Source organism: Protopterus annectens, chromosome 5.part0 (genome assembly GCF_019279795.1).
Source record: "Protopterus annectens isolate FY-2018-M chromosome 5.part0, PAN1.0, whole genome shotgun sequence".
Taxonomy (NCBI): domain Eukaryota; kingdom Metazoa; phylum Chordata; order Ceratodontiformes; family Protopteridae; genus Protopterus; species Protopterus annectens.
The window spans coordinates 744,156,684-744,183,617 of record NC_056735.1 but is presented as its reverse complement, the minus strand read 5'-3'; the positions used below and the strand labels follow the sequence as shown (position 1 = coordinate 744,183,617).

The 26,934-nt window shown below is 39.3% G+C and overlaps 1 protein-coding gene across 1 annotated transcript in view; it reads right to left on the bottom strand.

The window, feature by feature from the left end:
* The window catches only part of LOC122802796 (matrix metalloproteinase-20-like), a 407,448-nt gene that overhangs the window by 359,533 nt on the left and 20,981 nt on the right, over positions 1-26,934 (bottom strand). The window lies entirely within an intron of this gene.

Genomic DNA, 26,934 nt, shown 5'->3' with positions numbered 1-26,934 from the left:
GACTATGGAGTCCCCTATTACAAGTGTGTTAGATATGATGTTATGCCTTATGGGCTGTGGTTGTGTGGCACACTGGTTTTGGAGGTTATGTGTTGGTTGCGGTGTGTTTGTGGGTGGAGTTTGCTTGCGTGTCTGCTTTGGAGTTCTCTGTTGTTTCCACAGATTTTTATTTAGAGCCTCCGAGTATGTCTCTGTGTATCTATGTGTGGGACTTGCAGTTGCAGGTGTGGTGGGTCTCTGTGTGTTGAGTGAGATGGTGCAGGTTGTTACCTTCTGCTCTTGACTGTCTATTCCAGTCATGGCTGGAGAGAGCTTTGCCTCAAGTTTGGCTATGTAAGTGCATCTCTCACAGATTTTGGTGTCATGTGGTAAAATGAGAGGGTTGTCTGTTTACATGAGGCAGTTGTGACATTGCCTCAGGATGCCCAGATTCATCAAGTGAACAAGATAATACACTGGGAACTGGCCTTTGGACATGCCTGAATGGGTTGGGGAACTTTTTTCTTGTTGAGCTGGTGGAGGAGAGTAATTTGACTGTTCCCTACAAACAAATGCTGGGGATCGAGTACTATAGTTTATTTGTGCTTCTGTCTCTTTTTTGAGCAAGTGCTAGTCCGAAAGCACTAATTTGAGTGCTAAAACTGGAAGAACTGACTAGTACTAAGGGAAAAACTGAAGAGCAGACTCTGTGGAGCCAGGGATAGTTTAACCCTAGCTAACCGCCACTGCGCTATGCGCAAAACCACGCAAATGCAGTTTTTATATCAGAAAGATAAAAGAGATATGAACTAGCCCAAAATGGCCAATAAAACTACAATTTCTGGGCTGAAACCACTCCTCCAAGAACAAGTAGGCTGTTCAAAGCTCCCCGCTCTCACTGGTGAACAGAGTAACTTCCTTCTATCCAAGTAAGGATATGGGCAACACAGAAGCTTAAACACAGTCCAGGTACCAGCAAATATCTGAAACTGGACTTTTCTAGCTTAGAAAGGCGGGAAATAAGAAGATTTATTTGTTTTTTTTTTTCAAAAATATAACAGCTACAACAGAGAAAAAACACTTTTAAGGTATAGAAAGAGCTATCACACTTGAGTGTGAAGCCAAATACAATTAAATAATGCAATATACAACAAAAAATACTTTTTTAAAGTGCAGGCAGTAAATAAGTACAAATGCAGTTGAAAATGAGCTTCTAGAGTACCAGTAAATGCCAGAAACTGAGCGTTTTGGCAGAATTAACAATGAACAGCAAGAAAAAAACAGAAAAAAGGAACTTAAAATACTCCAAAGTCTCTCTATTCTCTCTCTGGTGCTGTAGGACTCTGCAGGACTTCTGGGCAGGATCTTGTTGAGCTTATACAAGTGCAAAAAAACACGTAAATGCGTTTTTTATATCAGAAAGATAAAAGAGAAATTAGCCCAAAAATGGCCAATAAAACTACAATTTCTGGGCTGAAACCACTCCTCCAAGGACAGGTAGGCTGTTCAAAGCTCCCCACTCTCACTGGTGAACAGAATAACTTCCTTCTATCCAAGTAAGGATATGGGCAACACAGAAGCTTAAACACAGTCCAGGTACCAGCAAATATCTGAAATCAGACTTTTTTTAGCTTAGAAAGGTGGGAAATAGGAAGTTATTTGTTTTTTTTTTTTCAAAAATATAGCAGATACAACAGAAAAAACACTTTTAAGGTATAGAAACAGCTATCACACTTGAGTGTGAAGCCAAATACAATTAAATAATGCAATATACAACAAAACCAACTTTTTAAAAGTGCAGACAGTAAATAAGTACAAATGCAGTTGAAAATGAGCTTCTAGAGTATCAGTAAATGCCAGAAACTGAGCATTTAGGCGGAATTAACAATGAACAGCAAGAAAAAAACAGAAAATACTTAAATACTCCAAAGTCTCTCTATTCTCTCTCTGGTGCTGTAGGACTCTGCAGGACACCTGGCAGGATCTTGCTGAGCTGACTGTTCTTGTCATGTTTTAAAACTTCCACTATGTCTGGATCTGGTGAAGTCAGCAGGTATGTATACAGCCCTACAGTTGTAGATCTATATATGTAATCAGTTTTGAGGAGATCCATACCTCCTTCAGAATGAGGACTTTATAATTTTATTATACACTGATTTTAATATATCATTTGATAAGTATGAAGCATTTGTTTTGTTTTCCAAACCAACTGATGCAATGCCTTTTAGGGTCAGTCAGTCGCCCCAAAACTGTAAATTAGAACAGGAAGATCAAATTGGCTTATAATTTAGACTTTGCTGCTGGATGTCAGGGCTGTTTTCAGCATTAATTGTAGTCTTCTAAAATGTTCTTTACTGAGTTTTGCTTGCATTTCTTCATGTTTTACTGTTGATCATTCATCAATACCCAAATATTTATATACTACTACCTGCTCAAGTGCCTTTATATCGCATTCCTCTCCCAGAATGTTATTTTCTTCAAGCTGCAGCTTTTTGCTTTTAATGTTGCTTTTCCACATTTATCAAGACCAAATGACATTCTTATATCATCTGAGAAAGTTTTAACCACTTGCAGTTGTACTCTCAACTTTTCATCTGCTGAACGATACAGTTTTAAATCATCCACAGTTAGAAGATGAGAAGTTTTTACACTTGGTTGTTTTCTGGGAACCAAATTGTAACCATGACCTAATCTGTTACATAGACATCTTAATGGGTTAAGGACATGACAGAAGGTTACCAGTGACAGGGAGTCACCTTGGAATATCCCCCACTTAATTTTTATACCTGGGATAATAATTTGTCCTTTATTATCTCTTACTGCAAAGTGATTTGCCACTGTTTCATGGTCTCTGTAATGTGATTGACCAGTGTAGGGTGCATGTTACGGCTCTCTAAGCACTCCTTTATCGATGAATGGGGGATGCTGTCAAATGCTTTTTGTAATCTATCCATGCCATACTAAGATTCTTCCCCTTTTTACAATTCTCCATTATGACTTTATTTAACGAGTGATCATTTGCTCCATATGACTTTCTTTTGTTAGCCTTTTATTCTATTGCCATGACTGAGTTTTCTTCTTGGTAGTATAAACTCTTTCGGCATCAGTTCCAGTATTTAGTTTGTACATCATTTGAAGGCGAGTTATAGGTCTACAGTTTTTAGGATAGCTCGATTAAATAAAGCAACTCTTCTTTTAGATCATTATCTTCTAAAGTGAACGCATATTCTTTGTTCTTCATTTCCTGCACGCATTCTCCATAGAGTTCCAGAACATCTTCCTGTGACATACTCTTTTCAGCGACATCCTGCATCATCTGTTGCTGTTTCATATGGGAACTCGCTGGTCTATCACTCCACAACATTGACTGCCTAAGAGTTGCCGCTGTTTCCTGCTCCTTCCTTTGCAGTACAGCTTTAACTGATCTTTTGTACTGGTTTCCTTCTGAAGGCTCCAGAGTATCTCTATTTAGCAATTGATCAGATGCTTCCTGTTCCACATTTTTCTCGCTAATTTGGGGATTCATTATTCCATCTTGCTGTGATATTACTAGAGTTGGATTTTCTAAACTAAATCCTTCACTTCAGAGGTAATCCAGAACTTTAGTTTCTATTTCTTTAACTTCTCAAGTACTAATTCCCTTTTCTAGTCCCTCATTTGTTTTCTTACTTTTTGTATTTTGAAATTTTCCATATCTGAATGCCTTTGTGTTTCTCTTCAAATATCTTTGGTGCTACTTTTTTTGTACAGATAGTTTTACTTTCTACTTTGCATAAATATTACACCATATTAAATCTCTTTTTCTTTCCCATGCCCAAATTTCTTCTTCAGATGTTTTCTGCTCTACCTGTTTCTTCTTACTTTGTCAACTTATTGTTCTATCATGCTGTGACATAACCTGTGTTAGAATGTCTACACTAAATCCTTCCCTTTGCAGGTATTCCATAACTTCAGCTTTTATTTGTGTAACTTTTATTGTCCTAATCATCTGCTCTACAATCCCCCTTTATGATCTTACTTTTTGCATTGTGAAGTTTTCCATATCTGGGTGCCTTTGCCTGTATTTCTCTTCAAATATCTTTGGAGTTGCTTTTTTGTAATGATTAGGTCGGCTGTCTGCTTTTATAAATATTACACCACATCAGATCTCTCTTTCTTTCCCATCTCCATGTTTTTTTATACCTTTCAAAAATCTCTAGGTTTTGATATATTTTCACTTCCTCTGCTGGTTCTTTTTCCAAACAGCCCAAAGTTTCTTGGTCTAGATAATGCTTTTCATGGATCTGTTGTTTTCATGAACATAACTTTGTATTTTAAGATTTTGACATTTTCTCTTGTGCAAATATTTTTCTTTCCTCTAATTTCTCTTGATCTGTTTGAATATGTTCTGTCTGGAAATTCTGGTTATCCTTCATAATACTAACAATACATAATTGCATCCTTATTCTTAATAATACACTCTGTCATCTTTATGCTCTTTTTTAGTCTGTCAGTTTCTGTGATTTTGTGGACTGCTATGTCCATTTACAACAGGGCACCCATCCTCCCCCTGTGGTTGGCCTAACCCCATTATAGTAATTTGTCCATGTTTTGAGGATTCCGTACTGTAATTTTTTCCTGTCCTGGCACCAGTGTGCATACCAGGACTGGACACTTTTTTATGCTGGACTTACGTATTCAGCTGTCTTTTTTATTTTTAACCTACTTCTGTCCATGATATAGATATGCTATATAAAATATAGTCTATATATCAGTGTTGTCTTGGTGAAATTTTGTAAAAATAGGGTCTACTACATGAAGGTACTCTCCAGACGAGGATGAATTGGATCCCAACAATACTATTCTCTTTTTCTAGCTAATTCTATTTTCTGTCCCCTTGAGCCTATCATACTGAACTTTGTTTCCCTGCATATAATAGTGGCTATATAATGTGTAAGATGCACATCAAATTAACAGAGATATTTTACGACTTAAACTCAGCTTGCTTGTATAATGCACACTTGTTAACCACATAACAGAAATTATCTTTGGGGTGCATTATATTGGGTCTCAAGAGTATCAGTCACAAAACAGGTTAATTCTGAGAAAGAATATTGGATGGACCACTTATTGTACCTGTTTCCTGCTGCAGATTTTGATCTTGTTTGATATGAATCTGTCTCACTCTGCATGTCTGCAAACTGCACTTGTGTCTCTCTGTCCACTTTGGACTCTATACTCTTTGATTTGCACCATTTAAAGCCATTAATAGCTTTTTTTCAATTTTTCTGAAATATTACTTCTCATGATCATTTTTAATCTTTCTCCCTTGCAGTCTTATAATGTCTTATGATTCTTGTGCAATAATTTTCTAAGATATGCTTTCTTTCTGCACATGGACAGTTCCTAAGGTCTCCTTAAAGTCTTCCCTTAGGTACCTTCCTACAAAAAAGATTATCCTCTTTCTTGAGGGCTTTTACTACAGTCTCTAGTTTGATTCTCTAGAGTACTGTATTTTACCAATATTCTTGTAGAGCTTCCTTTCCCAGAATTGTGCATTATCACATGCAGTCCTTGAGTCTTTAGAATATGCCACCAATAATCAGTACATTGGTGTCATCATACCCTTTTTTGTCCTGCTGTTTTGCCCCACTCTTTGTAACCTAATACACTGCTTGATATTCTCTGATCTTTCATACTGTTAATTGCTTCTGTCTGTAAATGTGAAGGAAACAATCTTGTGCTATTATGTCGAAAGGTTACTTTGAAAAATGTGTTCCAAAGTGATACTGTACCTTACTATCCCCCCAAAGGCAGGAGGTGCCATGTTATTTAGTACACACATTTTATGCTAATTAAATGACCACATATTTGGCCAGATACCTGCTTTTTAAGAGCCATTGTCCATATTTTCAATGTCTGTGAGTTGAGAGCTTTCTAGCAGAGCCCTGTGCGATTCCTACACAGCTTACTCACTCTCTCCAGCATAGACATGTATTTCTGCTTGCCTGTGCCCTCAAGTGCCTGAACTGTTAATCAAACTCAAGTTATCTGGGCTGTGGTCAGGGTTTTATCCTTATATGCCAGTAGAAAGGCTTAATGTATTTATTTTTTACTACAAATAAAGATACTTGCATGATAATAGATGCTAAAGTGACTTAGCTGATAACAAACAAAACTATGTGAGTTGTAGACCTAAATTATTCACTGAGAAAATATACTGTTTGATGCAACTGATATTAAAAATCATGAAGTAGAACACAAAGAGAACTTGGTACTTGATAATATAATCAATGCATGTGCAGCAAAGGGGCTAATTATGAAGTTAATGTGTATAGAGGAAATTAACTTTCAAGTATTAAACTTAAAAGTGTGAGTGAATAAGTAGAAATATGAAAAATGATATGTATAAATTAAAATGAGGTCAAATTATAATTTAAAATGAATAAAAGAAATAAAAGTACTATCAAAGACTGGTCCTGGTAAAACAAACAAGCGGTCAGATACTTACTGCAAGCAATGTGGCTAAAGGCATAAGAAACCATTACTCATACTAGTTGGTTGTATGGAGGCCATTACCACTTTGCAAAAATATATAAAAGTTAAACTAAATTTGTGCAGCACAATTTACACATGATATGACAACCAAACTGGATAACTCCGAAAAATCTGTGTGAATAGCTCATATACATAATATGAATGAAGGACAACGTGTCACAACCAAAATGAAGTGTTTTGGGTAAATAGATTTTAATTTAAGACAATATGTTATATTAAGTTTAATACTGGTGCAGTTTACAATATGCTGTCAGTCAGTGCATTGACCTAATACTGATTACAAATCTTCATGCACTTTTCTGATATCTTCAGAACATAAATTGAAGCTACTGGGTTGCATTTTCATGTGTTTTGATTCCTTATGAGTGTGAGTTTAGGGAATACAAGCTAATCGTCAAAGCAGCATTGCTGGAAAAATTACTTAAAGCAGACTGATGTATTGGTTTGTAATGCTTATGAGACACTTGGTATGATTATGGGGGTTGACAGTCTTCTTCTTCACTTTCGGCTGTTCCCGTTAGGGGTCGCCACAGCAGATCATCTGTTTCCATTTCTTCCTGCCCTCTGCATTTTGTGCTGTCACACCAACCACCTGCATGTCCTCTCTCACCACATCCATAAACCTTATCTTAGGCCTTCCTCTTTTCCTCTTACCTGGGGCTTCACAATGCAGACATAAAATAATTAGCAGGTTTATGCCGACAACTGTGTGACATTGCTTATAGTCAGAAATGCAAATGTAATGGTGCTAATACTGCACAAAATAGTGACATGCAAAATGAATGGAAAACTGTAAAAATATTTATGAGGGCCTTTGTGAATGTGCACACAGTTATGGTGAGGTTTAAAGGTTCACAGTAACAGAGAGGTTCACAATCATCAAAAGGTTCATAAGTTCACCGAGATTAATAGTGATGCAGGCAATGGCAGTGATCATGCTTCTGCTAGAGAAGCAGATCTGGAAGAATCTGCCAAAGCCATTAATAGAGTTAGCAAATGATAATAGAAGTACGGCTATTAGTACTTCAGTGAAGTCATGAAATAAAGTGCTTAAGATATTGATGGTGTTTTTATAGAGTTATTCTGATTTATTTCCTTTTTAGCTTGTGTGTAAGGGGTATAACAGTAATGTTACACCTGAGCCAGTACCAGTTATACATGCATCAATAAGAATTCCAATAGTAATTAGAAGCAACACTAAACAGTAATTGAAATGCACTGTGTCTATGGGTATATTTTAAGCAACTGGAAACAACTGAATAGGTGAACTGCAGGTGACAATTATTGTGAAGCAAGTCATGCTTTGCACATGCAAATAAATACACACACACACACACACACACACACACACACGCACGCACGCACACACACACACACACACACACACACACACACACACACACACACACACACACACACACACACACACACACACAATGTATATATGGGTGTAGTGGACTAGATTGGCTGTGGCCCTATAATAACAGCAGTTTGCCAACACCATTTGGTCAATGCAATCAGATGGTTACAGGTGTGCAAGACTGACAATTATCAGGTAGGGAAATATTCCCTTTTCCCATGGATTGTGCAATATCACAGTTAGTATACATAATTAGCTGTAGGTGTGTGGAATGAAAGAGGGGGCTTGCTAAAACACTTGCCTTTGGTTAAGTCTACTCCAGGAAAATACCCAGAGCATGTGCAGACTGTGTCAGTCTTTGTTGTTTCGACATTTTTACATTAGTTTTCTATTTGTCAGTGTAGCTGCACAGTCGATCTAATGTCCTTCACCCGTGTGTGTGTGTGTGTGTGTGTGTGTGTGTGTGTGTGTGTGTGTATAAAGTTAAGTAAATTGATTGATATGAAGCATTATCTATTTTAAACAGCGGAAGATAGAGATACACTTATGTCTGATTCCAATTTATTCTTTGTGCTAATTGATTATTAAGGACTGTAGTAAGTTAGGCTACACAAAGCTAGTCTGGATTATTGCAGATTCATAACTATTCTGGGAAAATAAATGTTTCTGTAATGTCTGATGTGCAGTATTTCAAAAAGATGCACCTGAAATGAAGATCTAGAAGGAATAATCATCATAACCGATGATCTTATAGTAGGGGAAGCTACCATGCAGATGTATGAATTAGCTTATGAAGTGGCTGGACAGAGGAAGGCAAAATGCTTAGAAAACTGAAAAGGAATAAGTGCCAGATTGGTGTGCCTATTCTCAACTGTATTGGAATATATATTGACTTCTGAAGGTCTCAAAACAAATGTTGATAAACACAGTGAATACGCAGACACATCATATAAGTCATCTCCTATGCACTTCCTTGATATGACACATCTTTCCATGTCTGTGCATCTATTTTGCATTACATGCAGAGAGTCACTTTGACATATTCTCCTCATTCTGTGAAACTGTAAATCTCTTCATTCTAACAAATTCTATTTTCCTCTACCTCTCTTACATTCCTTACTCCTTTCTCTCCAATATGAATATCTTCCCCTTAGCTAGCCATACCTTTCTATCTCGGTTCCCCCTTTCTTTCTCTTACCTCTCTCATACATTCCTTAACTAACCTTCTCTCATTTTATGCAGCAGTGATTATCTGATATTCTGTACCATCTCTCAGCCTTCTCCACAGAGTCACATCTAAGCTGCTATGCAAGGGAGATGCTGAAACACAGCTGCCTCTATAAACTGACAAAGGTGTTTTATCCAGGCAGGTCACCATTATAAATTTAGGGTGAATATTGTACAAAAAATGGAAATTATATCAGACTTAAAGATGGGTTTCACATTTATCTCCACAGCTCTATAATGGACTAACAGAGAATAGACACTTCCAGTCTGCAACAGTGGTCAGTAGGATTCCTGGGTAAAGCTCTGAGAACAGATGGATGAATTTGCATTTGATATTTCATTCAAAGGTTGCACAAAGTAACTGAGACATCCAGGTTGATGTCACACTGAGAAATACCCACAAATGTCCACTTTCTGCATGTAGTGCAGTCTTTATGTAAAATACAGTGCAGTCTTTAAATAAAATACAGCACTTCTTGTAAATATTTAAAAAGTTAAGCTATAACTTGAAAAGACAAAAAGGGCAAGAATTAGGTTGATATCATAGGGGCTAGATCCTGAGTATATCATTACATACCAACAAAAAGATAACGCATAAAGATACCAAAGACAAATTGAGTTAGTGAATTAAAGTAAATATCAACGACAATGTAAAACAAAATTATGTAAGAGTATCAAATATTAATGGCGAAAGTAAGACAGTGAAGGACTATGTTAAGTTTTAAATATTTCATAATTAAATACATCAAGATTCAAAGGCAAACTGTTTCAGGTGTAATGCCTAAACAACAAAACATTGGAAACCAAACAATTGCAGACTTCAAACCAATTAAAAAAAAAAAAACATGCTGAAGCAGAACGAGTTGAGAGGTATGCACAGACTGCCAGTGTTTGCCTCATGTCTGGGTTCATTTTCATGGTGTTGTGGTTGGCGGGCAAATTATTGGCATCTCAATAGGGCTTGAGAGTTGGAGGTTGTGGCAGATGTTTTGGTTTTAGGCTTTCTCCTCATTCATGCTAGTGCAACATATATAAAAAAAAAAAAAAAAAAAGGAAACATCCCTGGCCTTTGACTGAGGAGATGGTCACCTTTGGTTGGATGTTTGCTTGTGGAGGGTGATTAGTTATCATGCAACCTACATAGAAGATTCTGTAGGTATGAGAAGTGTACTGATTGGTTTCCTGACAGAGTACCTGCAGGGAACAGACTACTGACCAAGTACTGGATTAGATCATTTTAAGAACAGCACAGACACTTATTACGGGAACAAGGTTTTGGTACAGAGGCAAGTTAGAAGGGCTTTATTGCCTAGGCTTAAAATTTTTATATGTATGTATGGCTCATGAGAGAGGAATTGCAGTGACAAACTCACTTTAATCACATAGTGCAGAGTATGGCTCTTAGCGGGTGAAGTGAGTACTTAAATGGTTGCCATAGAAGGGGAGTTGTTTTGTGCTCCTTCTGAGAACAAAGGTAGGTGAGTATAGGTGCAGCTCCACTCCTCTACGTGTGAATTTGCATTTGAAACCACTTGCAAGTTGGTTAACATTATAGGGGTAACATCTGTTAAAGCTTTCCCTCTTTAACATGGATGCCACTGCAGGCTCTGTAAACTGCTGTATGGGGAGAAGTATGGGATGGTTTAAATTTTCTTTACTTTTATGGCTTGCCTTTAATAGTCAGGATGAACATGGACACTTGCGGGGAAAGTGTGAACAAGGGAACACTTGCTAGAGCTAAAAAAAAAAAAAAAAACTAGGAAACTCATAGAATAGTTGAGAACAGGTTTGTTAAGTGGTATTTCATTCATAGAATAGGCATTTGTGTACTGAACATTAAGGTAGGCCCTGGGCAGCACCTACTGTCATTAAGCTTTGCTTGTGTGGTGCAGACAATTACAGCCTTATTTTGTTTCATAGATGAAGTGCAGCATGGTCATCAGTGATGAGTTTGCAGATGGTGAAGCACAGAGCAGGTATCCATTGATGGCGGAACAGAAGTGGATTGGCAATGAGTGCTCCAGCAGCCGGAGGGAGCATGAGGAGGCTACAGGTAATGATACATTATTAGGAGCTCTTAAGGCACATTAGAGCCAGTGTGGTTGGTAAGTTAGCTTGGGGATGAGTGATGATGAGGTATGTGAGGGGCAGAGTGAAGCAGGTTTGGGAATTGTTTATAATGACTTTGTGGTTTGTCCATAGGTGTGGTGGAGCGATAACAATGTGAGGTTGGGATCCATGTTGTGGTGTGGTAGTTGAGTTTTTGTTGTCCCTTTGCAAGGCTATGCGATATGTTGGCAGTATCGTTAGTTGGAGAAGCTTTGTTATCTGAACTGGTTAATTTTTCATTTGCAGAATAGGACAGTGGTATGAACACTTGGCTTTGTCAGGTGAGGTTGGCTGTTGAGTCATATTTTGAAAGGCTGGAGCAGATTTGATAATGTAAAGGCTGGTGGATTATGGCTTTTGACATTTTTTTTTGCACATATTGGAGTTAGTAAATGGAGATCCATTGGGTTGCCATCTGGGGGGTGGTGCCCTTTTTGGATGTGTTGGCTTTGTGCATGCACATGCATCAAATTCTATTAACAGGTTGACATATTGGTCAGGAATTACCATGTTGGCCATTGGATATTTTGCCCTGTAATAGAAGGTGCAGTGTTTGAATTATTAAACTGATCTGAGTGAAAAGAAAAGCCATTGTAGGTCATTTCAGATTCTTTGGGCAGGAAAAGGAGGTGACAGTTAAGCAGGATGGCATGCAGCTGGGCTTGCATTGTTTTGATGGCATTGAGCTTAGTGTTTTGGTGGTTAATTTGGCATGTAATGCCCTGGAAATATATTTCAGAGTTGTTGTGGGTGGTTAGGATAAGAGAGGACATGTTTCATTACAGAGGTCTTGCAAGGGTATGGGTTTATTTTGGCATTGGCGAGGGATCTTTTGGTTTCATTTTATTGAGTTAGGCAGCTTGTTGCTTCAGGTAGTTATATGATAAAGCTTTGGGATAGTGATGATAGGGATCCAGTTTGGCTCATAGAGGTGAGGTACACTGAATGATGTTTTGGCTTCAGTTGTCTGTGATGTTAGATACATTGGAGGATTTTGCTGCATGTTTGGCTATTGATTGGAAAAGAAGTTTCTTTTGGACATTAATAGATACATAGGTTCATACTAGGCTATCTGTCCAAGGGCATTTATAAGCCTAGCCCATAGTTATGTGGCTTTCGCCACCCCTTTAGTTTGAAGAATATTCCTCTTGAACAAGGCCAGCGAGGTGCTCTGCCTCACATGTACCGGGATTTTGTTCCACAGCATAGGGAGTCTCTGGGTGATGAATCTGTCCCTCCAGCACATTCTATTAATAACCGTGTCAAGGTTTAAGTCTCCCGCCCTTGTGGTTCTGAGGGATCTAGATTTTTTGAGGTGAAGCATATTCATCAAATCTGGGTTTGACATGGCCTTATATGTCAGGCACAGGTCACCTCTGAGCAAGCGGTATGCGACTGAATAGAGCTGGAGTTCTTTCAGTCTGGCAGCATAAGACATATTTTTGAGACCCTTTATCCTTTTGGTGAGGAACTTTTGGGGCCTTTCCAGCTGCTGCAGGTGTCGGGTCAGATACATTCCGAATAGGGCATTGTACTCAATCATAGGTCTAATGAGTGATGAGTACAGGGGGACGATGACCTCCCTAGATCTAGATGTGAATCCCTTCATGATCAGGTGGGCAATGTAGAAGGTTTTCCTAACTACTTTGGCAACATGAGTGTCAAATGAAAGGTTACTGTCAACCTGGGTCCCCAGATCCCTATTAATAGATACATTGGTTGGTATAATGGGGAAATAAGTCTTGATGATGGAACTGGTCTTGCATGATTTGACATGGCATGGGATTTTTAGTGTTTGGTGCATTTGGCAGGTAATGGCTTGGTGATGGGGCTTTGGGTGGGGATGACATGTTAGAGGGGATGGAGTACACCAAATGATGCTTGGCTTAAGGCCTTTTAATGACTGGTTAGGTTGTTGGAAGTTTTGTAGGACAGAGGAGGAACAGTCTAGTCAGGCTGGTGGGCAGAGAAGAGGACAGGCTTGCCCTCTTCTGTTCCCCCTCTGGTTTTGGAGGTTCATTTCAATGAGGTGGGAAAGGAAAGTGAGCAGTTGGACACTGCTTAGCAAATAAAATAAGTGAGCGGAGATAAGAACGCTCTTTATTTGGTTGGATTTTAATTCAACAAATGTTAAATGCAGTGAGCAATGGGATGTTGCTTCATAAGTATAAGTGAGCGGAGGTAAGGACGCTGCTTATTTGGTTGGCTGTATAATACAATAAATGGCAAATGAAGTGAGTAGTGGGATGCTACTTCATAAGTAAAATAAACGAGTGGAGGTATGGATGCTGCTTACTGGATCAGTAATGAGTAAGGTCACGCTATCCTGGTTAACATCACATGGATGCTTATGCTGTGATTAAGATCAACTATACTATGTTTCAGTTGTAATTAATATTGGTTAACAAAGGTATGTTTATGGAACTTTAATAAAGGTCATCAAATGTCATTCGGTGTGATGTGTTTATTGAAGGGACCGGGACAAATGAGGTTTGATAACAAACTAATTTGTCCAGGGACATCTTCAAAGGGGGGTTAGATAAATTTTAGTGGGAACTAAGAGGGTAAGGGGAGATGAAAGTGTTAAATGGTAATGAGGGATGACTGAAGGGAAATGAGGTAAGGGTAGGGACTGGGAGGGGCTTAAGGGGTTTAGGCAAGTGTAACTGGGTAAGGAATCGCATTTTAGCATGAACTTGCTACCCATCCTCCCTCCCCTTTTTTTGGTAATAGAGAGGATTGGGGTGATTTTATCATGCTGGGTGGGGTGGAGAAGAGGACAGGCTTGCCCTCTACTGTTCCCCCTCTGGTTTTGGAGGTTAATTTCAATGAGTTGGGAAAGGAAAGTGAGCAGTTGGACACTGCTTGATAAATAAAATTTGTAAGCAGAGGTAAGGGCTCTTTATTTGGTTAGATGTTTAATTCAGTAAATGTTAAATGAAGTGAGTAATAGGACACTGCTTCATAAGTATAATAAGTGAGCAGAGGTAAGGATGTGAGTGTATATTATGTCAGTCAAACGGCATTGCAACGAATGCCTTTTTGCCAACACATATAGGCCGAACTCCAAAAAGAGTCAACAATTTTTTTCTAGGGGAAAAAAATTGCTTGGCCTGAGCCATGACATTGCCCTTTACCCCACTGCGATCTCAGAGTTGGTATATTTATTTGGGGGCATGTGGGCGTGAAGTGTTATATTGTGTTTTGTTGGTCTATCAATTTTTTTCCCAGGGAAAAAAATTGGTGACCTAGGGTTTTGCTTTTTTTGGAGTTTGGCGTATATGTGCCAGCGAAATGGCATTTGCTATAATGCCATTTCACTAACATAATATAGACCCAAGTACACTGCTTACTTGGTTGGCTGTATAATACAATAAATGACAAGTGAAGTGAGTAGTGGGACGCTGCTTCATAAGTAAAGTAAGTGTGCTGAGGTATGGACGTTGCTTACTGGATCAGGATGAGTAATGTCATGCTGTCCTGGTTAACATTACATGGATGTATATGCTGTGATTAAAATCAACTATACTATGTTTCAGTTGTAATTATTATTGGTTAACAAAGTTATATTTATGGAACTTTAATAAAGGTTGTCAAACGTCATTCAGTGTGATGTGTTTATTGAAGGAGACTGGAACAAAAGTTACTTTACAAATGAAACTCAGCTTTTCTCTTCACTGCAAGCCAAATAACCTAAGAATCAACACTAACTCCATAAGAAACACTTTCAACATATCATGTCAACCAAATAACTACTCAAAAATAGAATATTATGATAATATTTTCACAGTGTTTAATCTTTCAACAAAGTGAGAAATACAAAGGGAAGTATTATTGGTTTAAATTCCTTGCATGAACTAGGGTCATAATGAAAAAATACCAACATCAAAAGGTCAGTATCCCTTTAGAATGTCAGAAGTTCCAAATTCAAAAAGTCAGTTCCCTTACTTAACTTCAGACGCCATCGGGGGGTCAGAAGCTGGCATCATTATGTGAAATATGCTGATTTGTGAGTACAAGAGAAATGTAAGGGTTTCTTTTCAAACTGTTAGCACTTAATGAAATGCATTTTTTAAATATTTTAATTCATGAGGAATATGAATGCTGGATGCGGTATGGTAAAACAATTCACAGTGTAAAATCATGGACTGCATATATAGAAAACCAGTCACACTATTACAAAGACATTTCAGATAGTTTTAGATCCATATCAGTGATATTCTGTATGACTATATTGATTCATATGCAAGTCTAGAAGATTGCCAGAAGAATATTACCAGCAAATGGGACTAACCAGTCAAAAAAGTCTAAATAAGTAAGTAAATAAATAAAACCAAATCCAGTACAACATATTTGTGGTCATGAAATAGTACTTGTAGCACTCCAAGTTAAAGTAGAACAAGACCCGAAGAGAATGAATGTAGAAGTGTCATTAGGAGGCAAAGAGAACCAAAAGAAAGGGTTGTGAAAAAGCATACAATTTGTACTGCAGTGATCTGCAAGATCTGGATAAAATTAGCATTATTCATTGTTTACCAACGAAAAAGAGGCATCAAAAAACAGCAAATGCTATTTTTTATCTTACTAGATGAAAAAAAATGATTTTTTTGGCAAAGAAAACTAGAAAATGCAATTTCCAAATGGTATTTATTTTATCCACTTTTAGGAAAATACATATTTTTAAATTTCTGTTTTGTATTTTATCAGCACCGTGTGTAATCCAAACAGCTGTTACACTAGTAATTGAAAGCCTGAAAGTTATTCTAAACATAATAAAGAATCCATTAATGTAGGATCAAAGACAAGAATAGCATGCCAAGAGACTGATACAGTAGCATAATTTCATGTTAAATCAGTGCAAATATAAAATAATGATGACAGGCCTAAAATGCATATATCATAGTCTAGCAGCAAATTATTTAAAAGTTGATCCAGAATAAAAACTTGAGCTGTTATGTGAAACCAGAGGATAAACAGGTAATAAAGAAATTTCAGGAAATTATGCAATACCTTGCATGGTTTGTATCAAACATATCCAAGATAAATTTGGTTCTAAGATGTCTGTTACAGTAAGATGTAATCAATAAGTGAATACATGAACAGGAGAAACATTTCAATATACATAAGAAACTAGTCACAGATGCCTCAGTGATAAAATACTATGATGTGAATAAGCTATTTACATTGCAAGAAGATGCTAATCAGAATTTTTATGAGCTGTGCATAAAAAACATTTACAGATGCATAAAATTAATATCGTCAAACAGAAAGTGAATGTTATCAATAGTTTATGAATGGGAAAATCCATGAAAAAAAATATATATATATATATATATATATATATATATATATATATATATATATATATATATATATATATATATATATATATATATATATATATATATGGGTCTACTTTGATTCATTGAAAACTCATTTCACTGAATTTCAATTCACCCTCAAAAAATCATTGAAAGCTCAAATAACTGAAAAGTCATTTCTCTGAATCACATTTCACTGAATGTAAGCACTGTTGGGCAAATAAAACATATATGCCGTTTTCCAGACTGTAGTGCGATCCTGGAATTAGTATATATCGTTAGGTGGGGTGTGGGGGGCACAGGCCCCCAGATTGGGGGATGTGGGAGGCGTAGCCCCCCACCTACTTAGCTTTTATATTTACGAATCTCATTTCACGTAAAGCTAACAATATAAAACCAAAAGTAGGTGAGGTATTAAGTACAGCAGAGAGAAGCATGCCGAGTAGCTTGACAAAAAATGAATATTCTTTAACGAATACTGCTCGTGCCAATGACAGAAGAACAAGTAAACACATTTCAGAGGTGTATTCACCCTATTTTACAAATGCAAATACTTTAAGACATTACAATAAAGTATTGGCCTGAGAAAAAGTTCTCAGTAAAGAAACATTCAATTTTGTTTTTCATTTAAGGAAAAAAAAAGTTTTACCTGGAGGTTAATATTTAAAACTGACAAAATTATAGTTTCCAATCAAATGAATGAACCAACGTTTGTGAGGATGCATAACTCACATATGGGAACAGTAGTGTACAAAGTGAAGTGAGACATATAATTTGCTTCTGTTCTCCCAGTTCTGAATCTGATGGCTTCACTGCTGGAATCCAAGCATGCATTTCATTCTTAGGTACAGAAGCTGAGCATTCCTGGGGTAAGCAGCAGACCAACCACAATGCTTTGCCAGAAATGGCCTTCATCCTTCTCCCCTGGGCTTCAGGCTTCTGGCAAAGGCTTCTGTCTCCCTATAGTGCTTTTTTAGGCAAAGTCATGAACACAAAATTACCAGCATGAAAAATTCTTCTAAACAAAATTTAAAGGTCATGCTGCTAAACACTAGGAGTCTTAGCATGAAACTGCACTAATTGCAAGTATTCCTCACCCTGGAGGATACTAACATTTGTGCAGTCACTGAAACGTGGCTCATATCTGTGGAGAGCACCCCAGCCTTACCAGGTTACTCATCCTACCATACTTTCGGACCCCAAATGGAGGTCTACAAAGCCAAAGGAGATGGAGTTTCAATATTAATCAAAGACATGCACACTTCCAGGCTGGTCAAACGGAATGACGCATAGAAGACACTCCAAGGGCAGTTAACTGTTGACAAAACACCTGTTCAAATCATAGCTAGCTACAGACCCCCACCATGACTCAGGACACCCACTCTACCTATCTGGACTTAGTTGAATCAATCAAGATTCATCCCTCTACCCTGGCTAACTTTAACTGCCCAGCCATAGAGTGGAAGACCTATTCTAGCCCAAACATGAATGCCCAGAGATTCCTTGACTTTGTCAATGCCAATGCATTAAATCAGCTGGTCGACACCTCCACTAGAGGTGAAAATATCCTGGACATGGTACTAACCAACATGAGTAGCCATTGTAGCACCCCTACAGTGTCATCCTCCTTAGTAGGATCCAACCATAAAGCAATCACTTTTGAAGTCACCATCTCCCCTGAACCCCCCCCCCCATCATGGCCAAACAAAAAAACTTTTCCAAATCTGACTACTTTCTCCTCAGAGTAGGTATAACCATCTTTACAGCCACAACCCCTTCAGTTGGAACTTGCACTAATGTCCAAGCCTACATCAAAATCTATATGAGCACCTACATAGCTGTATGCACTCAGCAATAACTGACAGGACCAAATCATCTTCCTCAAGGAAGAATAAACCTATCTGGTGGACAGCAGCAATAAACAAACTCTATAATAAAAGGAAAACAATTGCTATCCAGGACCAAGACGGAGTAGGTACTAAGTTGGAATCAATCTCTCCTTTGTTTGAACAAGCAAATATAGTCACTGGCAAAATCCTCTAAGGCTAACTTTGATTCCAAATTGGCCACATCCATTAAGGACAATCACAAGGCCTGCTTCACATATGTCTGCAATCTCAAAAGTAACACCCAAATCTGCTCTGAACTAGTGGCCAAGAACACAACATACACAAATGGCTTAGATATAGCCAACTTGCTGGCAGACAGGTTCGGAGAAACCTTCACCCCCCTGTCCACCCATCAGTAAATCAGGATATCCCCAGCACCTGCCCCCCATCACCAGGGAGCAGGTCTTTAATGCCCTCTCAAAGGCAAAAACTACAGTTTCCATGTGACCCGACAACATCCCTGGCCACATCTTACATGAACTTAGGCATGAGCTCTCAGCTCCATTAGGCACCCTATTCAACCAAAGCCTGATTGATCAGTCACAGCATGAAGTTATGGGAAAGAGTAGTAGAAACTAGGTGAAGAAGGGAGGGGATGATTAGTGATCAGCAGTATGGTTTCATGCCAGGAAAGAGCACTACAGATGTGATGTTAGCTCTGAGATTGTTGATGGAGAAGTACAGAGAAAGTCAGAAGGAGATGCATTGTGTCTTTGTGGACTTAGAGAAAGCATATGACAGGGTACCTAGAGTGGAGTTGTGGTATTGTATGAGGAAGTCGGGTGTGTCAGAGAATTATGCAAGAGTGGTACAAGATATGTACGAGGATAGTGTAACAGCGGTGATGTCTGCGGTGGGAGTGACAGATGCGTTTAAAGTGGAGGTGGAAATTACATCAAGGATCAGCTCTGAGCCCTTTCTTATTTGCAATGGTGATGGACAGGTTGACAGACAAGATCAGACAGGAGTCCCTGTGGACTATGATGTTTGCAGATGACATTGTGATCTGTAGTGAGAGTAGGGAACAGGTGGAGGAGACCCTGGAGAGGTGGAGATATGCTCTAGAGAGAACAGGAATGAAGGTCAGCAGGACTAAGGCAGAATATATCTGTGTGAATGAGAGGGAGGCTAGAGGAATGGTGAGGATGCAGGGAGTAGAGGTGGCGAAGGTGGATGAGTTTAAATACTTGGGATCAACACTTCAGAACAATGATGAGTGTGGAAGAGAGGTGAAGAAGAGTGTACAGGCAGGATGGAGTGGGGGGAAAAGAGTGTCAGGAGTGATTTGTGACAGACGAGTACCAGTAAGAGTGAAAGGGAAGGTCTACAAGAGGGTAGTGAGACCAGCTATGTTATATGGGTTGGAGACAGTGGCATTGACAAAAAGGCAGGAGTCAGAGCTGGATGTGGCAGAGTTAAAGATGTTAAGATTTGCACTGGGTGTGACGAGGGTGGACAGGATTAGGAATAAGTATATTAGAGGGTCAGCCTAGGTTGGAAGGTTTGGAGACAAAGCCAGAGAGGCAAGATTACGTTGGTTTGGACATGTGCTGAGGAGGGATGCAGAGTATATTGGGGAAAAGATGCTTAGGATGAAGTTTCCAGGTAACAGGAAAAGAGGAAGGCCTAAGATAAGGTTTATGGATGTGGTGAGAGAGGACATGCAGGTGGTTGGCATGACAGAGCAAGATGCAGAGGACAGGAATAAATGGAAACAGATGATCTGCTGTGGCGACCCCTAACGGGAGCAGCCGAAAGAAGAAGAAGCCTAGCCAGCCCGATCTACAAGGTCATGAAACACATTATCATGGACGTTATAAACAAGGACATTGGCAACTTCCAAACACTTGACCCCACACAGTTTGTTTTTTTCAAAGGGAGATCATGCCTATTAAAGTTGGTCTACTTCTTTGTAACAGTCACCAAAGCCATTGATGAACGTTAAGATAGTACACACCAAGCCAAAGCCTATGACACCATTCCCCACTCAGGCATAATAGATAAACTCTCCCAGCTAGGCATCAACCCATATGTTACCAGATGGGTAGCTAACTGTTTCATTGATAGAACCCACTCAGTCAAAATAGGGGAAGCCACCTCTAGTAGTAGACCCGTAATGAGCGGTGTATCCCAAAGATCGGTCTTGGCTCCTCTACTGTTTGGGATATACTTTTCTGAGGTGCAACCACAACCAGTGGTCTGTGGCTGACCAAGTTTGTAGATGACTGTAAGCTGGGTGCTATCTTAAATTCCCCTAGTGATTTGAACATCCTTCAAGACAGCGTTACCCACATAAATGACTGGTGTCAGGAGCATGGCCTCAAATATAATGCCAAGAATTGCATCATTATCCCCTTTGGGGAAAATGGTGTCCTTCCTAATTTTCACATTAATAACAAGGTACTAAGCACAAAAGCAGTTGTGAGGGACTTTGGGCACCCAGATTGATAGCAACCTGACTTTTAACCACCACATTGCCTCCATTGTATGGAAGGCTTTCTCTATGGCTCACCTCATTAGTAAGGGTATTTCACCCAGGAGCAAGGAGGTCATAACATCCCTGTATTCCTCCCTTCTCAGACCCATTATTGAGTACAATGCCCCCTTTGGCATGTACCTTGCCAACACATGCAGCAGCTGGAGAGACCACAGGGTCTCAAACACCTGTCCTATACAGATAGGCTAAAAGCCCTGTCCCTCTAATCAGTCTCATACAGACTGCTCAGAGGTGACCTGTGTCTGGCATACAAGGTGTGACAACCGTGCCCTGGCTCAGCAATCAAGGAGCCTCAATCCTCACCACTAACACCAGGGAGGTCATCTCCTAGAAGAGAGGAAAGGATTAACTAATACACACAGTAAAGTACAATTTCCATTAAGTGCATACGGAGATCACAATCAGTCTAGGGCTGGTTGATCCCTTGCTCACCAGGTCCCCAATAATACTTCCCACTGGCACAGCAATAGGGTCCAAGTCTCAGCCTAGCTGGGCAAGCTAAAACCTCCAGTACCCTCTCTGCCAAATTGCTGACACACCACACACACACACACACACACACACACACACACACACACACACACACACTTTGAGATAAATATTTATACAACTTCACAGACACTCCTGGGAAAGGCTGACACAGATTCTCCAGCTGTGCCCCTTTACCCAGACCATATGGTAGTACTCCCTGCCACCACCCAGCTAATAATATCAGCTACTAAAAGGCCCTTAAAAGGGTATCCAATTATTACTGTGTAATATTATTATCCATTGGTAATGTGACTATTCAGGCTAAGGCTTATTGGAGTGGCCTAATACAATAAACTCTATAAATATGCAATGCACTCTAGAGCTTATCTCTACACAAACCAGCCACAGGTAAAGGTTTTTAAAATATTTAATAATAAATAGTTAAAACACAAGTCAGAACTACTACACCACAGAGATATCTAAGAGTTCAGAGATCTCACGAAACATAAAATAATACAATACGACAGGTCTGATTTCAAAGAAAAATACCTAATTAATCTTTACTAGCTTTAACTATTCCTACAATAAATCACAGTGCTAAAACTTACATGTGAGAATAAGGCAGAGTGCTGAGTTAGATATCCAAGATCATAATGCTCCCCTGTCTCTTGTGAGAAATAGTATTTAAACATTACTAACAAACATGTCTCTAAGGCCCTCCCAAATTTACATCATTTTTGACAGTTTTTCCCAGTATTCATATTGCATCATCTTAACACCTGGTCTGAGTTCTCAGGCCACAAACTGCATTATCTAGCAATCTAAAACCTACTCAGAAACTTACAACTATACATGGCATTTCACATATACATTCTAGCAGAAACCGGAGCAATAAAGCACCTTCCACCTGTAAATTCTGGTCATAAACTTTAGCCTTAAAACAATGGGCATGAAACCTTCATCCAGACACACTGGAACCAAATTCTAACATGAAAGGTTCAGAACATGCTTCACTGAGCCAGTAGAGTGCAATGTTGCCACATATTTTGCAGTTCCACATTTCACAGTATTCTTTTACACTTAAGAAAACATGCCTGTATTTTACATTTATTTACAAATACCAGAATTATATATCAAATTCTATTTGACTAGGCTGGCAGCCTTCGCCCATCTCTCCCCAATCATCACACCCCCCCCCCCCCCCCGAGGAACTCAAGAAAGTTTTTCAAGTGCCCCTTGAGAAACATTGCTTGAGAGTGTCAGTCTATCTGGGTGTACCTCACCCCATTCCCTGTCTTGAAAGCCCACCTGCATTGGCATTGCTACTCCCTCTGCAGTGCTGCATTGACATATCATATGCTTGCAACCCCAGACTCCATCTTAGCAACTTGGCATTTTGCTGACTGGCTCTGTTTAACCATGTTAGAGGGTTGTTATCTGTCATCACAGTGAATCTTCTTCCATACAGATAAGGCTAAAGTTTTTGTAGTGCCTACACTATGGCTAGATGTTCCTTTTCTACCACTGCATAGCATTCCTCCCTGGGTTGGAGCCTATGACTGAGATAAACCACTGGGTGCTCTTCTCCCTCTGAAGAAATCTAAGTACAGCCCCCACCCCATAGCTTGAAGCATCCACCTGCACAACAAAGTCTTTGCTGTAGTCTGGACTGGGTAACACAGGGGGTCCTCCCAAAGCTTCCTTAAGCTTCTGAAATGCCTGCTTACATGCTGGGGTCCACACTACCTTATATGGCCTGTTCTTCCTTGTCAGGTTTGTGAAGGGAGCAGATATGGTACTATAATTGGGAATGAACTTTCTGCAGTACCCTGCTGTCCCCAAGAATGTCCTCACTTGCTTTTTGGTAACAGGTGCAGGCCATGCCTGAATTGCTTCCACTTTGACAGGTTCTGGTCTTATCTTACCACTCCCCACTCTATGTCCAAGGTAGGAGACCTCTGCCATACCCACCTGACATTTGCTCAGCTTAATGGTCAACCCTGCCCTCTGTAGTCTGGCCAGCACCTCCCTGACATGCAGAAGGTGCTCTTGTCAGGAATGGCTGTAGATAGCAATATCATCCATGTAAGCAAAGGCAAACCCTCCTGCTCCTGCATGATCTATCAGCCTCTGGAAAGTTGCTGAGGCATTCTTCATTCCAAAGGGCATCTTTGTGAAGTCATACAAGCCAAAAGAAGTCACAAAGGCTGACTTCTCTTTAGCACTGGGAGTCAAGGGCACCTTCCAGTAACCCTTGGTAAGAACAATGGCTGTAAGATACTTAACCCCACACAGCTGCTCTAGGGCCTTATCTGTCCAAGGCATGGGGTAAGCATCTGCCTCTCTGTGACTATTTAATTTCCTGTAATCCACACAGAACCTGGTGCTGCCATCCTTCTTTGGCACCAGTACCACTGGGGAGGCCCAGGGACTGTTGGACTCCTCAATCACCCCAAGTTCCAACATCTCCTGTATTTCCTCCTTTAGAGTCTGTTTGACTCTCTCAGGCACCCCATAAGGGGCCTGCCTGATAGGCCTTTGGGGTCCTGTATCCACCTGGTGTCTTAAATGGTAAAAACAGTGTTACATGTGGAACTGCAAAAATGTAACAACAGTGCACTCTGCTGACCAAGTAAAGCATGTTGTGACCCTTTGATATAAACATGGCTCTGGCCGGTCTAGATGAAGAAAGACTTGCTATTGTTTTAAGGCCAGAGTTAATGGCCAGAATTTGCATGCATAAATGTTCTTAATGGTGTTGCTTCCTGACCTGGTGTGAGCTTATTAAAGATGTAGTGTCTGTTAGCCTGGGAACCCAGGGAAGCATGAAGAATGATGTAATGTGAACTAGGAATGTGATTTTAAAAACAGAGAGAATCAGAGAGCATTAAACATTTTTGTCTTGATATCCAACTCAGCACTGCCTTTGCTCTATATGTAAGTTTATCTTAGACTTGTATTTTCTTTTAGAAATAGCTAGAAACTAAAAAGATTAGACTAAGTGTTTTTTATGTGATGTCAGAACTGTACTACTGAATTATTTTAAGCATTTCTCTGGGATCTCTGAACTCTTGACTAGCACTGTGTAGCAAAGCGTATTGTCTTGTGTTGTGACTCTTTGTTATTAAATAATTTTAAACCCTTTCAGCTGTGGCTGTTTTTGTAGAGATAATGTAAGCTCTTTAGAGTACTTGCATGCATTTGGCAAAATTGTACAAAGCCACTCTAATAGCTTTAGCTCTGGGCTATACTACCAATTGGATAATAATATTGCACAGTGTTAATTGGACACCCTTTTAAGGGTCTTTGAGTAGCTGATAAATATTATTGGGTGGTGGCAGCTGGTACTACCGTATAGTCTGGGAAAAGCGGCACAGCTGGAGAACCTGTACCAGCCTTCCCCAGGAGTGTCTGTGTGGTTATATAAACTCTTCTCAAAGTGTATGTATGTGTGTGTGTGTGTGTGTGTGTGTGTGTGTGTGTGTGTGTGTGTGTGTGTGTGTGTGTGTGTGTGTGTGTGTGTCAGCTACTTGGGCAGGGACACGAAGCACTAGTTGAACAGAGAGGGTGCTGGAGGATTTAGCTTGCCCACTAGGCTGAGATTGGGACCCTATAGCTGCGCCAGTGGGGAGTTTTATTGGGGACCTGGAGAGCAAGGGAGCGACCAGCCCTGGACTGACTGTGATCTCTGTGTGCTCTTAAGGGACATTGAACTTTACTGTGTGTAACTGTTATCCTTTCCTCCTATATGACATGCCCATCACTGTTGTTGGTGGTGAGGATTGAGGATCCTTGACTGCTGGGCCAGGGCATGGGCATCACATATGTCATCAACGGAAAGCACATTGAGTCACTGCAGTATTAGTTCCAATTAGGAAGCTAAAAGTAAAGGAAACTTGAAGTTCACAGGAAAGGTATACACCATGACCAGCTTCATACTCAGCAATACATCTTATGTGTTAACATATGTTGCATCACACACAAACCTTATGTTCTGCCCTGCTCATGTCCTTCAGAATTTTTATTTCTTGTTAGGTAAGTTTTTGGTTGTGCCTCAATTTTTTTCTAAAATATCCTTTATTGTATCCGCATATGATATTTATGACAGCTATGTTTAGCCTAAATGTGCCCTATTTGCAAATATTTACTCATCTGAATACTGTATGTGACAATTATTCTGCTAATGTATGTAATGTTATAAGCTGCATATGTATGCTATGTTATGGTTTATGCCCAGATGAAATTTGCCAAATAGCAAACATTAATAAATGAATAAGTCTTATATCAAAGTTGCATAAAACCATAGTCGTTCTCTTCCTCTTAACATAAAAAAACCCTCTTAGGTCACCAAATGATGGCTGTATCATACTTGAGGTACATACAGGTCACCCTACACCTGTCAGTTCAACAGCTAAAGTCACATTTCTTATATAACAGTACAATATACACATGCAATAATGTATTTGATTACTTCCTTTTAGCAAAAACGTAATCTCTCATATATTAGTGGCATGTAATTATGTCGCAGCATACATATATTGAACTTATTACTAAAAAAACTGCTCACTGAGCTGTCTTAAAAGACTAAAGTGTTCTGACAAATTACTAGTTGTTAAGATATATGCATAATCAACAGAAGAAATATAAGAAAAAAAGGCCCAACTTACAAGGATAACTGTAACACTGTCCTATAATTTTATTTCTCCTACATAGAAAGAGAACAGGTCAGCAATAAGAAATCTCAAACAATGACATGAATCACAGGTATAATTTTTCAGCTCTAGTTGATATTTAAAGTAGTACATGGATCTTAAATTCACTGATTCTGAACAATGCTGAATGGAGATGTTTCTAAATTGTACTGATAGGTATTGACAAACAGGTAAGATTGCACCTGTAGAATTGTTGAAGCAAAGACCCATACTGGAGTTTGGAAAGGCCATGCAAGCACACTTCCAGAAGGATTTAAAGAGTTTCTATCACACTATTTAGACTAGAGAGTCGGGTGGGTGTCCAAACTATTTCTTTAAGGATGGAGGAACACTTCTTGAGAACTTGAAGGAATACTTTGAGGAACACTTGAATCCAGTGGATATGTTATCCTCTAAGGAGGTAATATCAGAAGTAACTATTGAGACAGATCTATTTGTATATTTGAGGCTACTAAAGCAATTAAATTGTTCTGTTGTGGAAAGATTGATAGACTAGATGAGATCTGCATGGAAATGCTAAATAAGTGAGAATTGTTTTAGATCACATCTGTAACATGGCTTTTTTACTATTCTTTGGAAAGCTGGACAGTACCTTTGGAGTGGAAAATTAGTGCACTGGTTACCACTTTCAAAAGCTAAGCTATGTGGCAAGAAGAAAGAAAGACCTGATTATGTCTCAGATGACTCATGTTCAGTTTAGCATCAGAGGGAGCTGGCTGAACCAAACAAGGAGGGCAGGAATGGGCATCTGATGCCAGCTCACCCATTCTGTGGGAGGGAAGGTCCCATTTGCTGCACTGCTGGCATTTGCAAGAAGGTGAGGTGTCTGCCA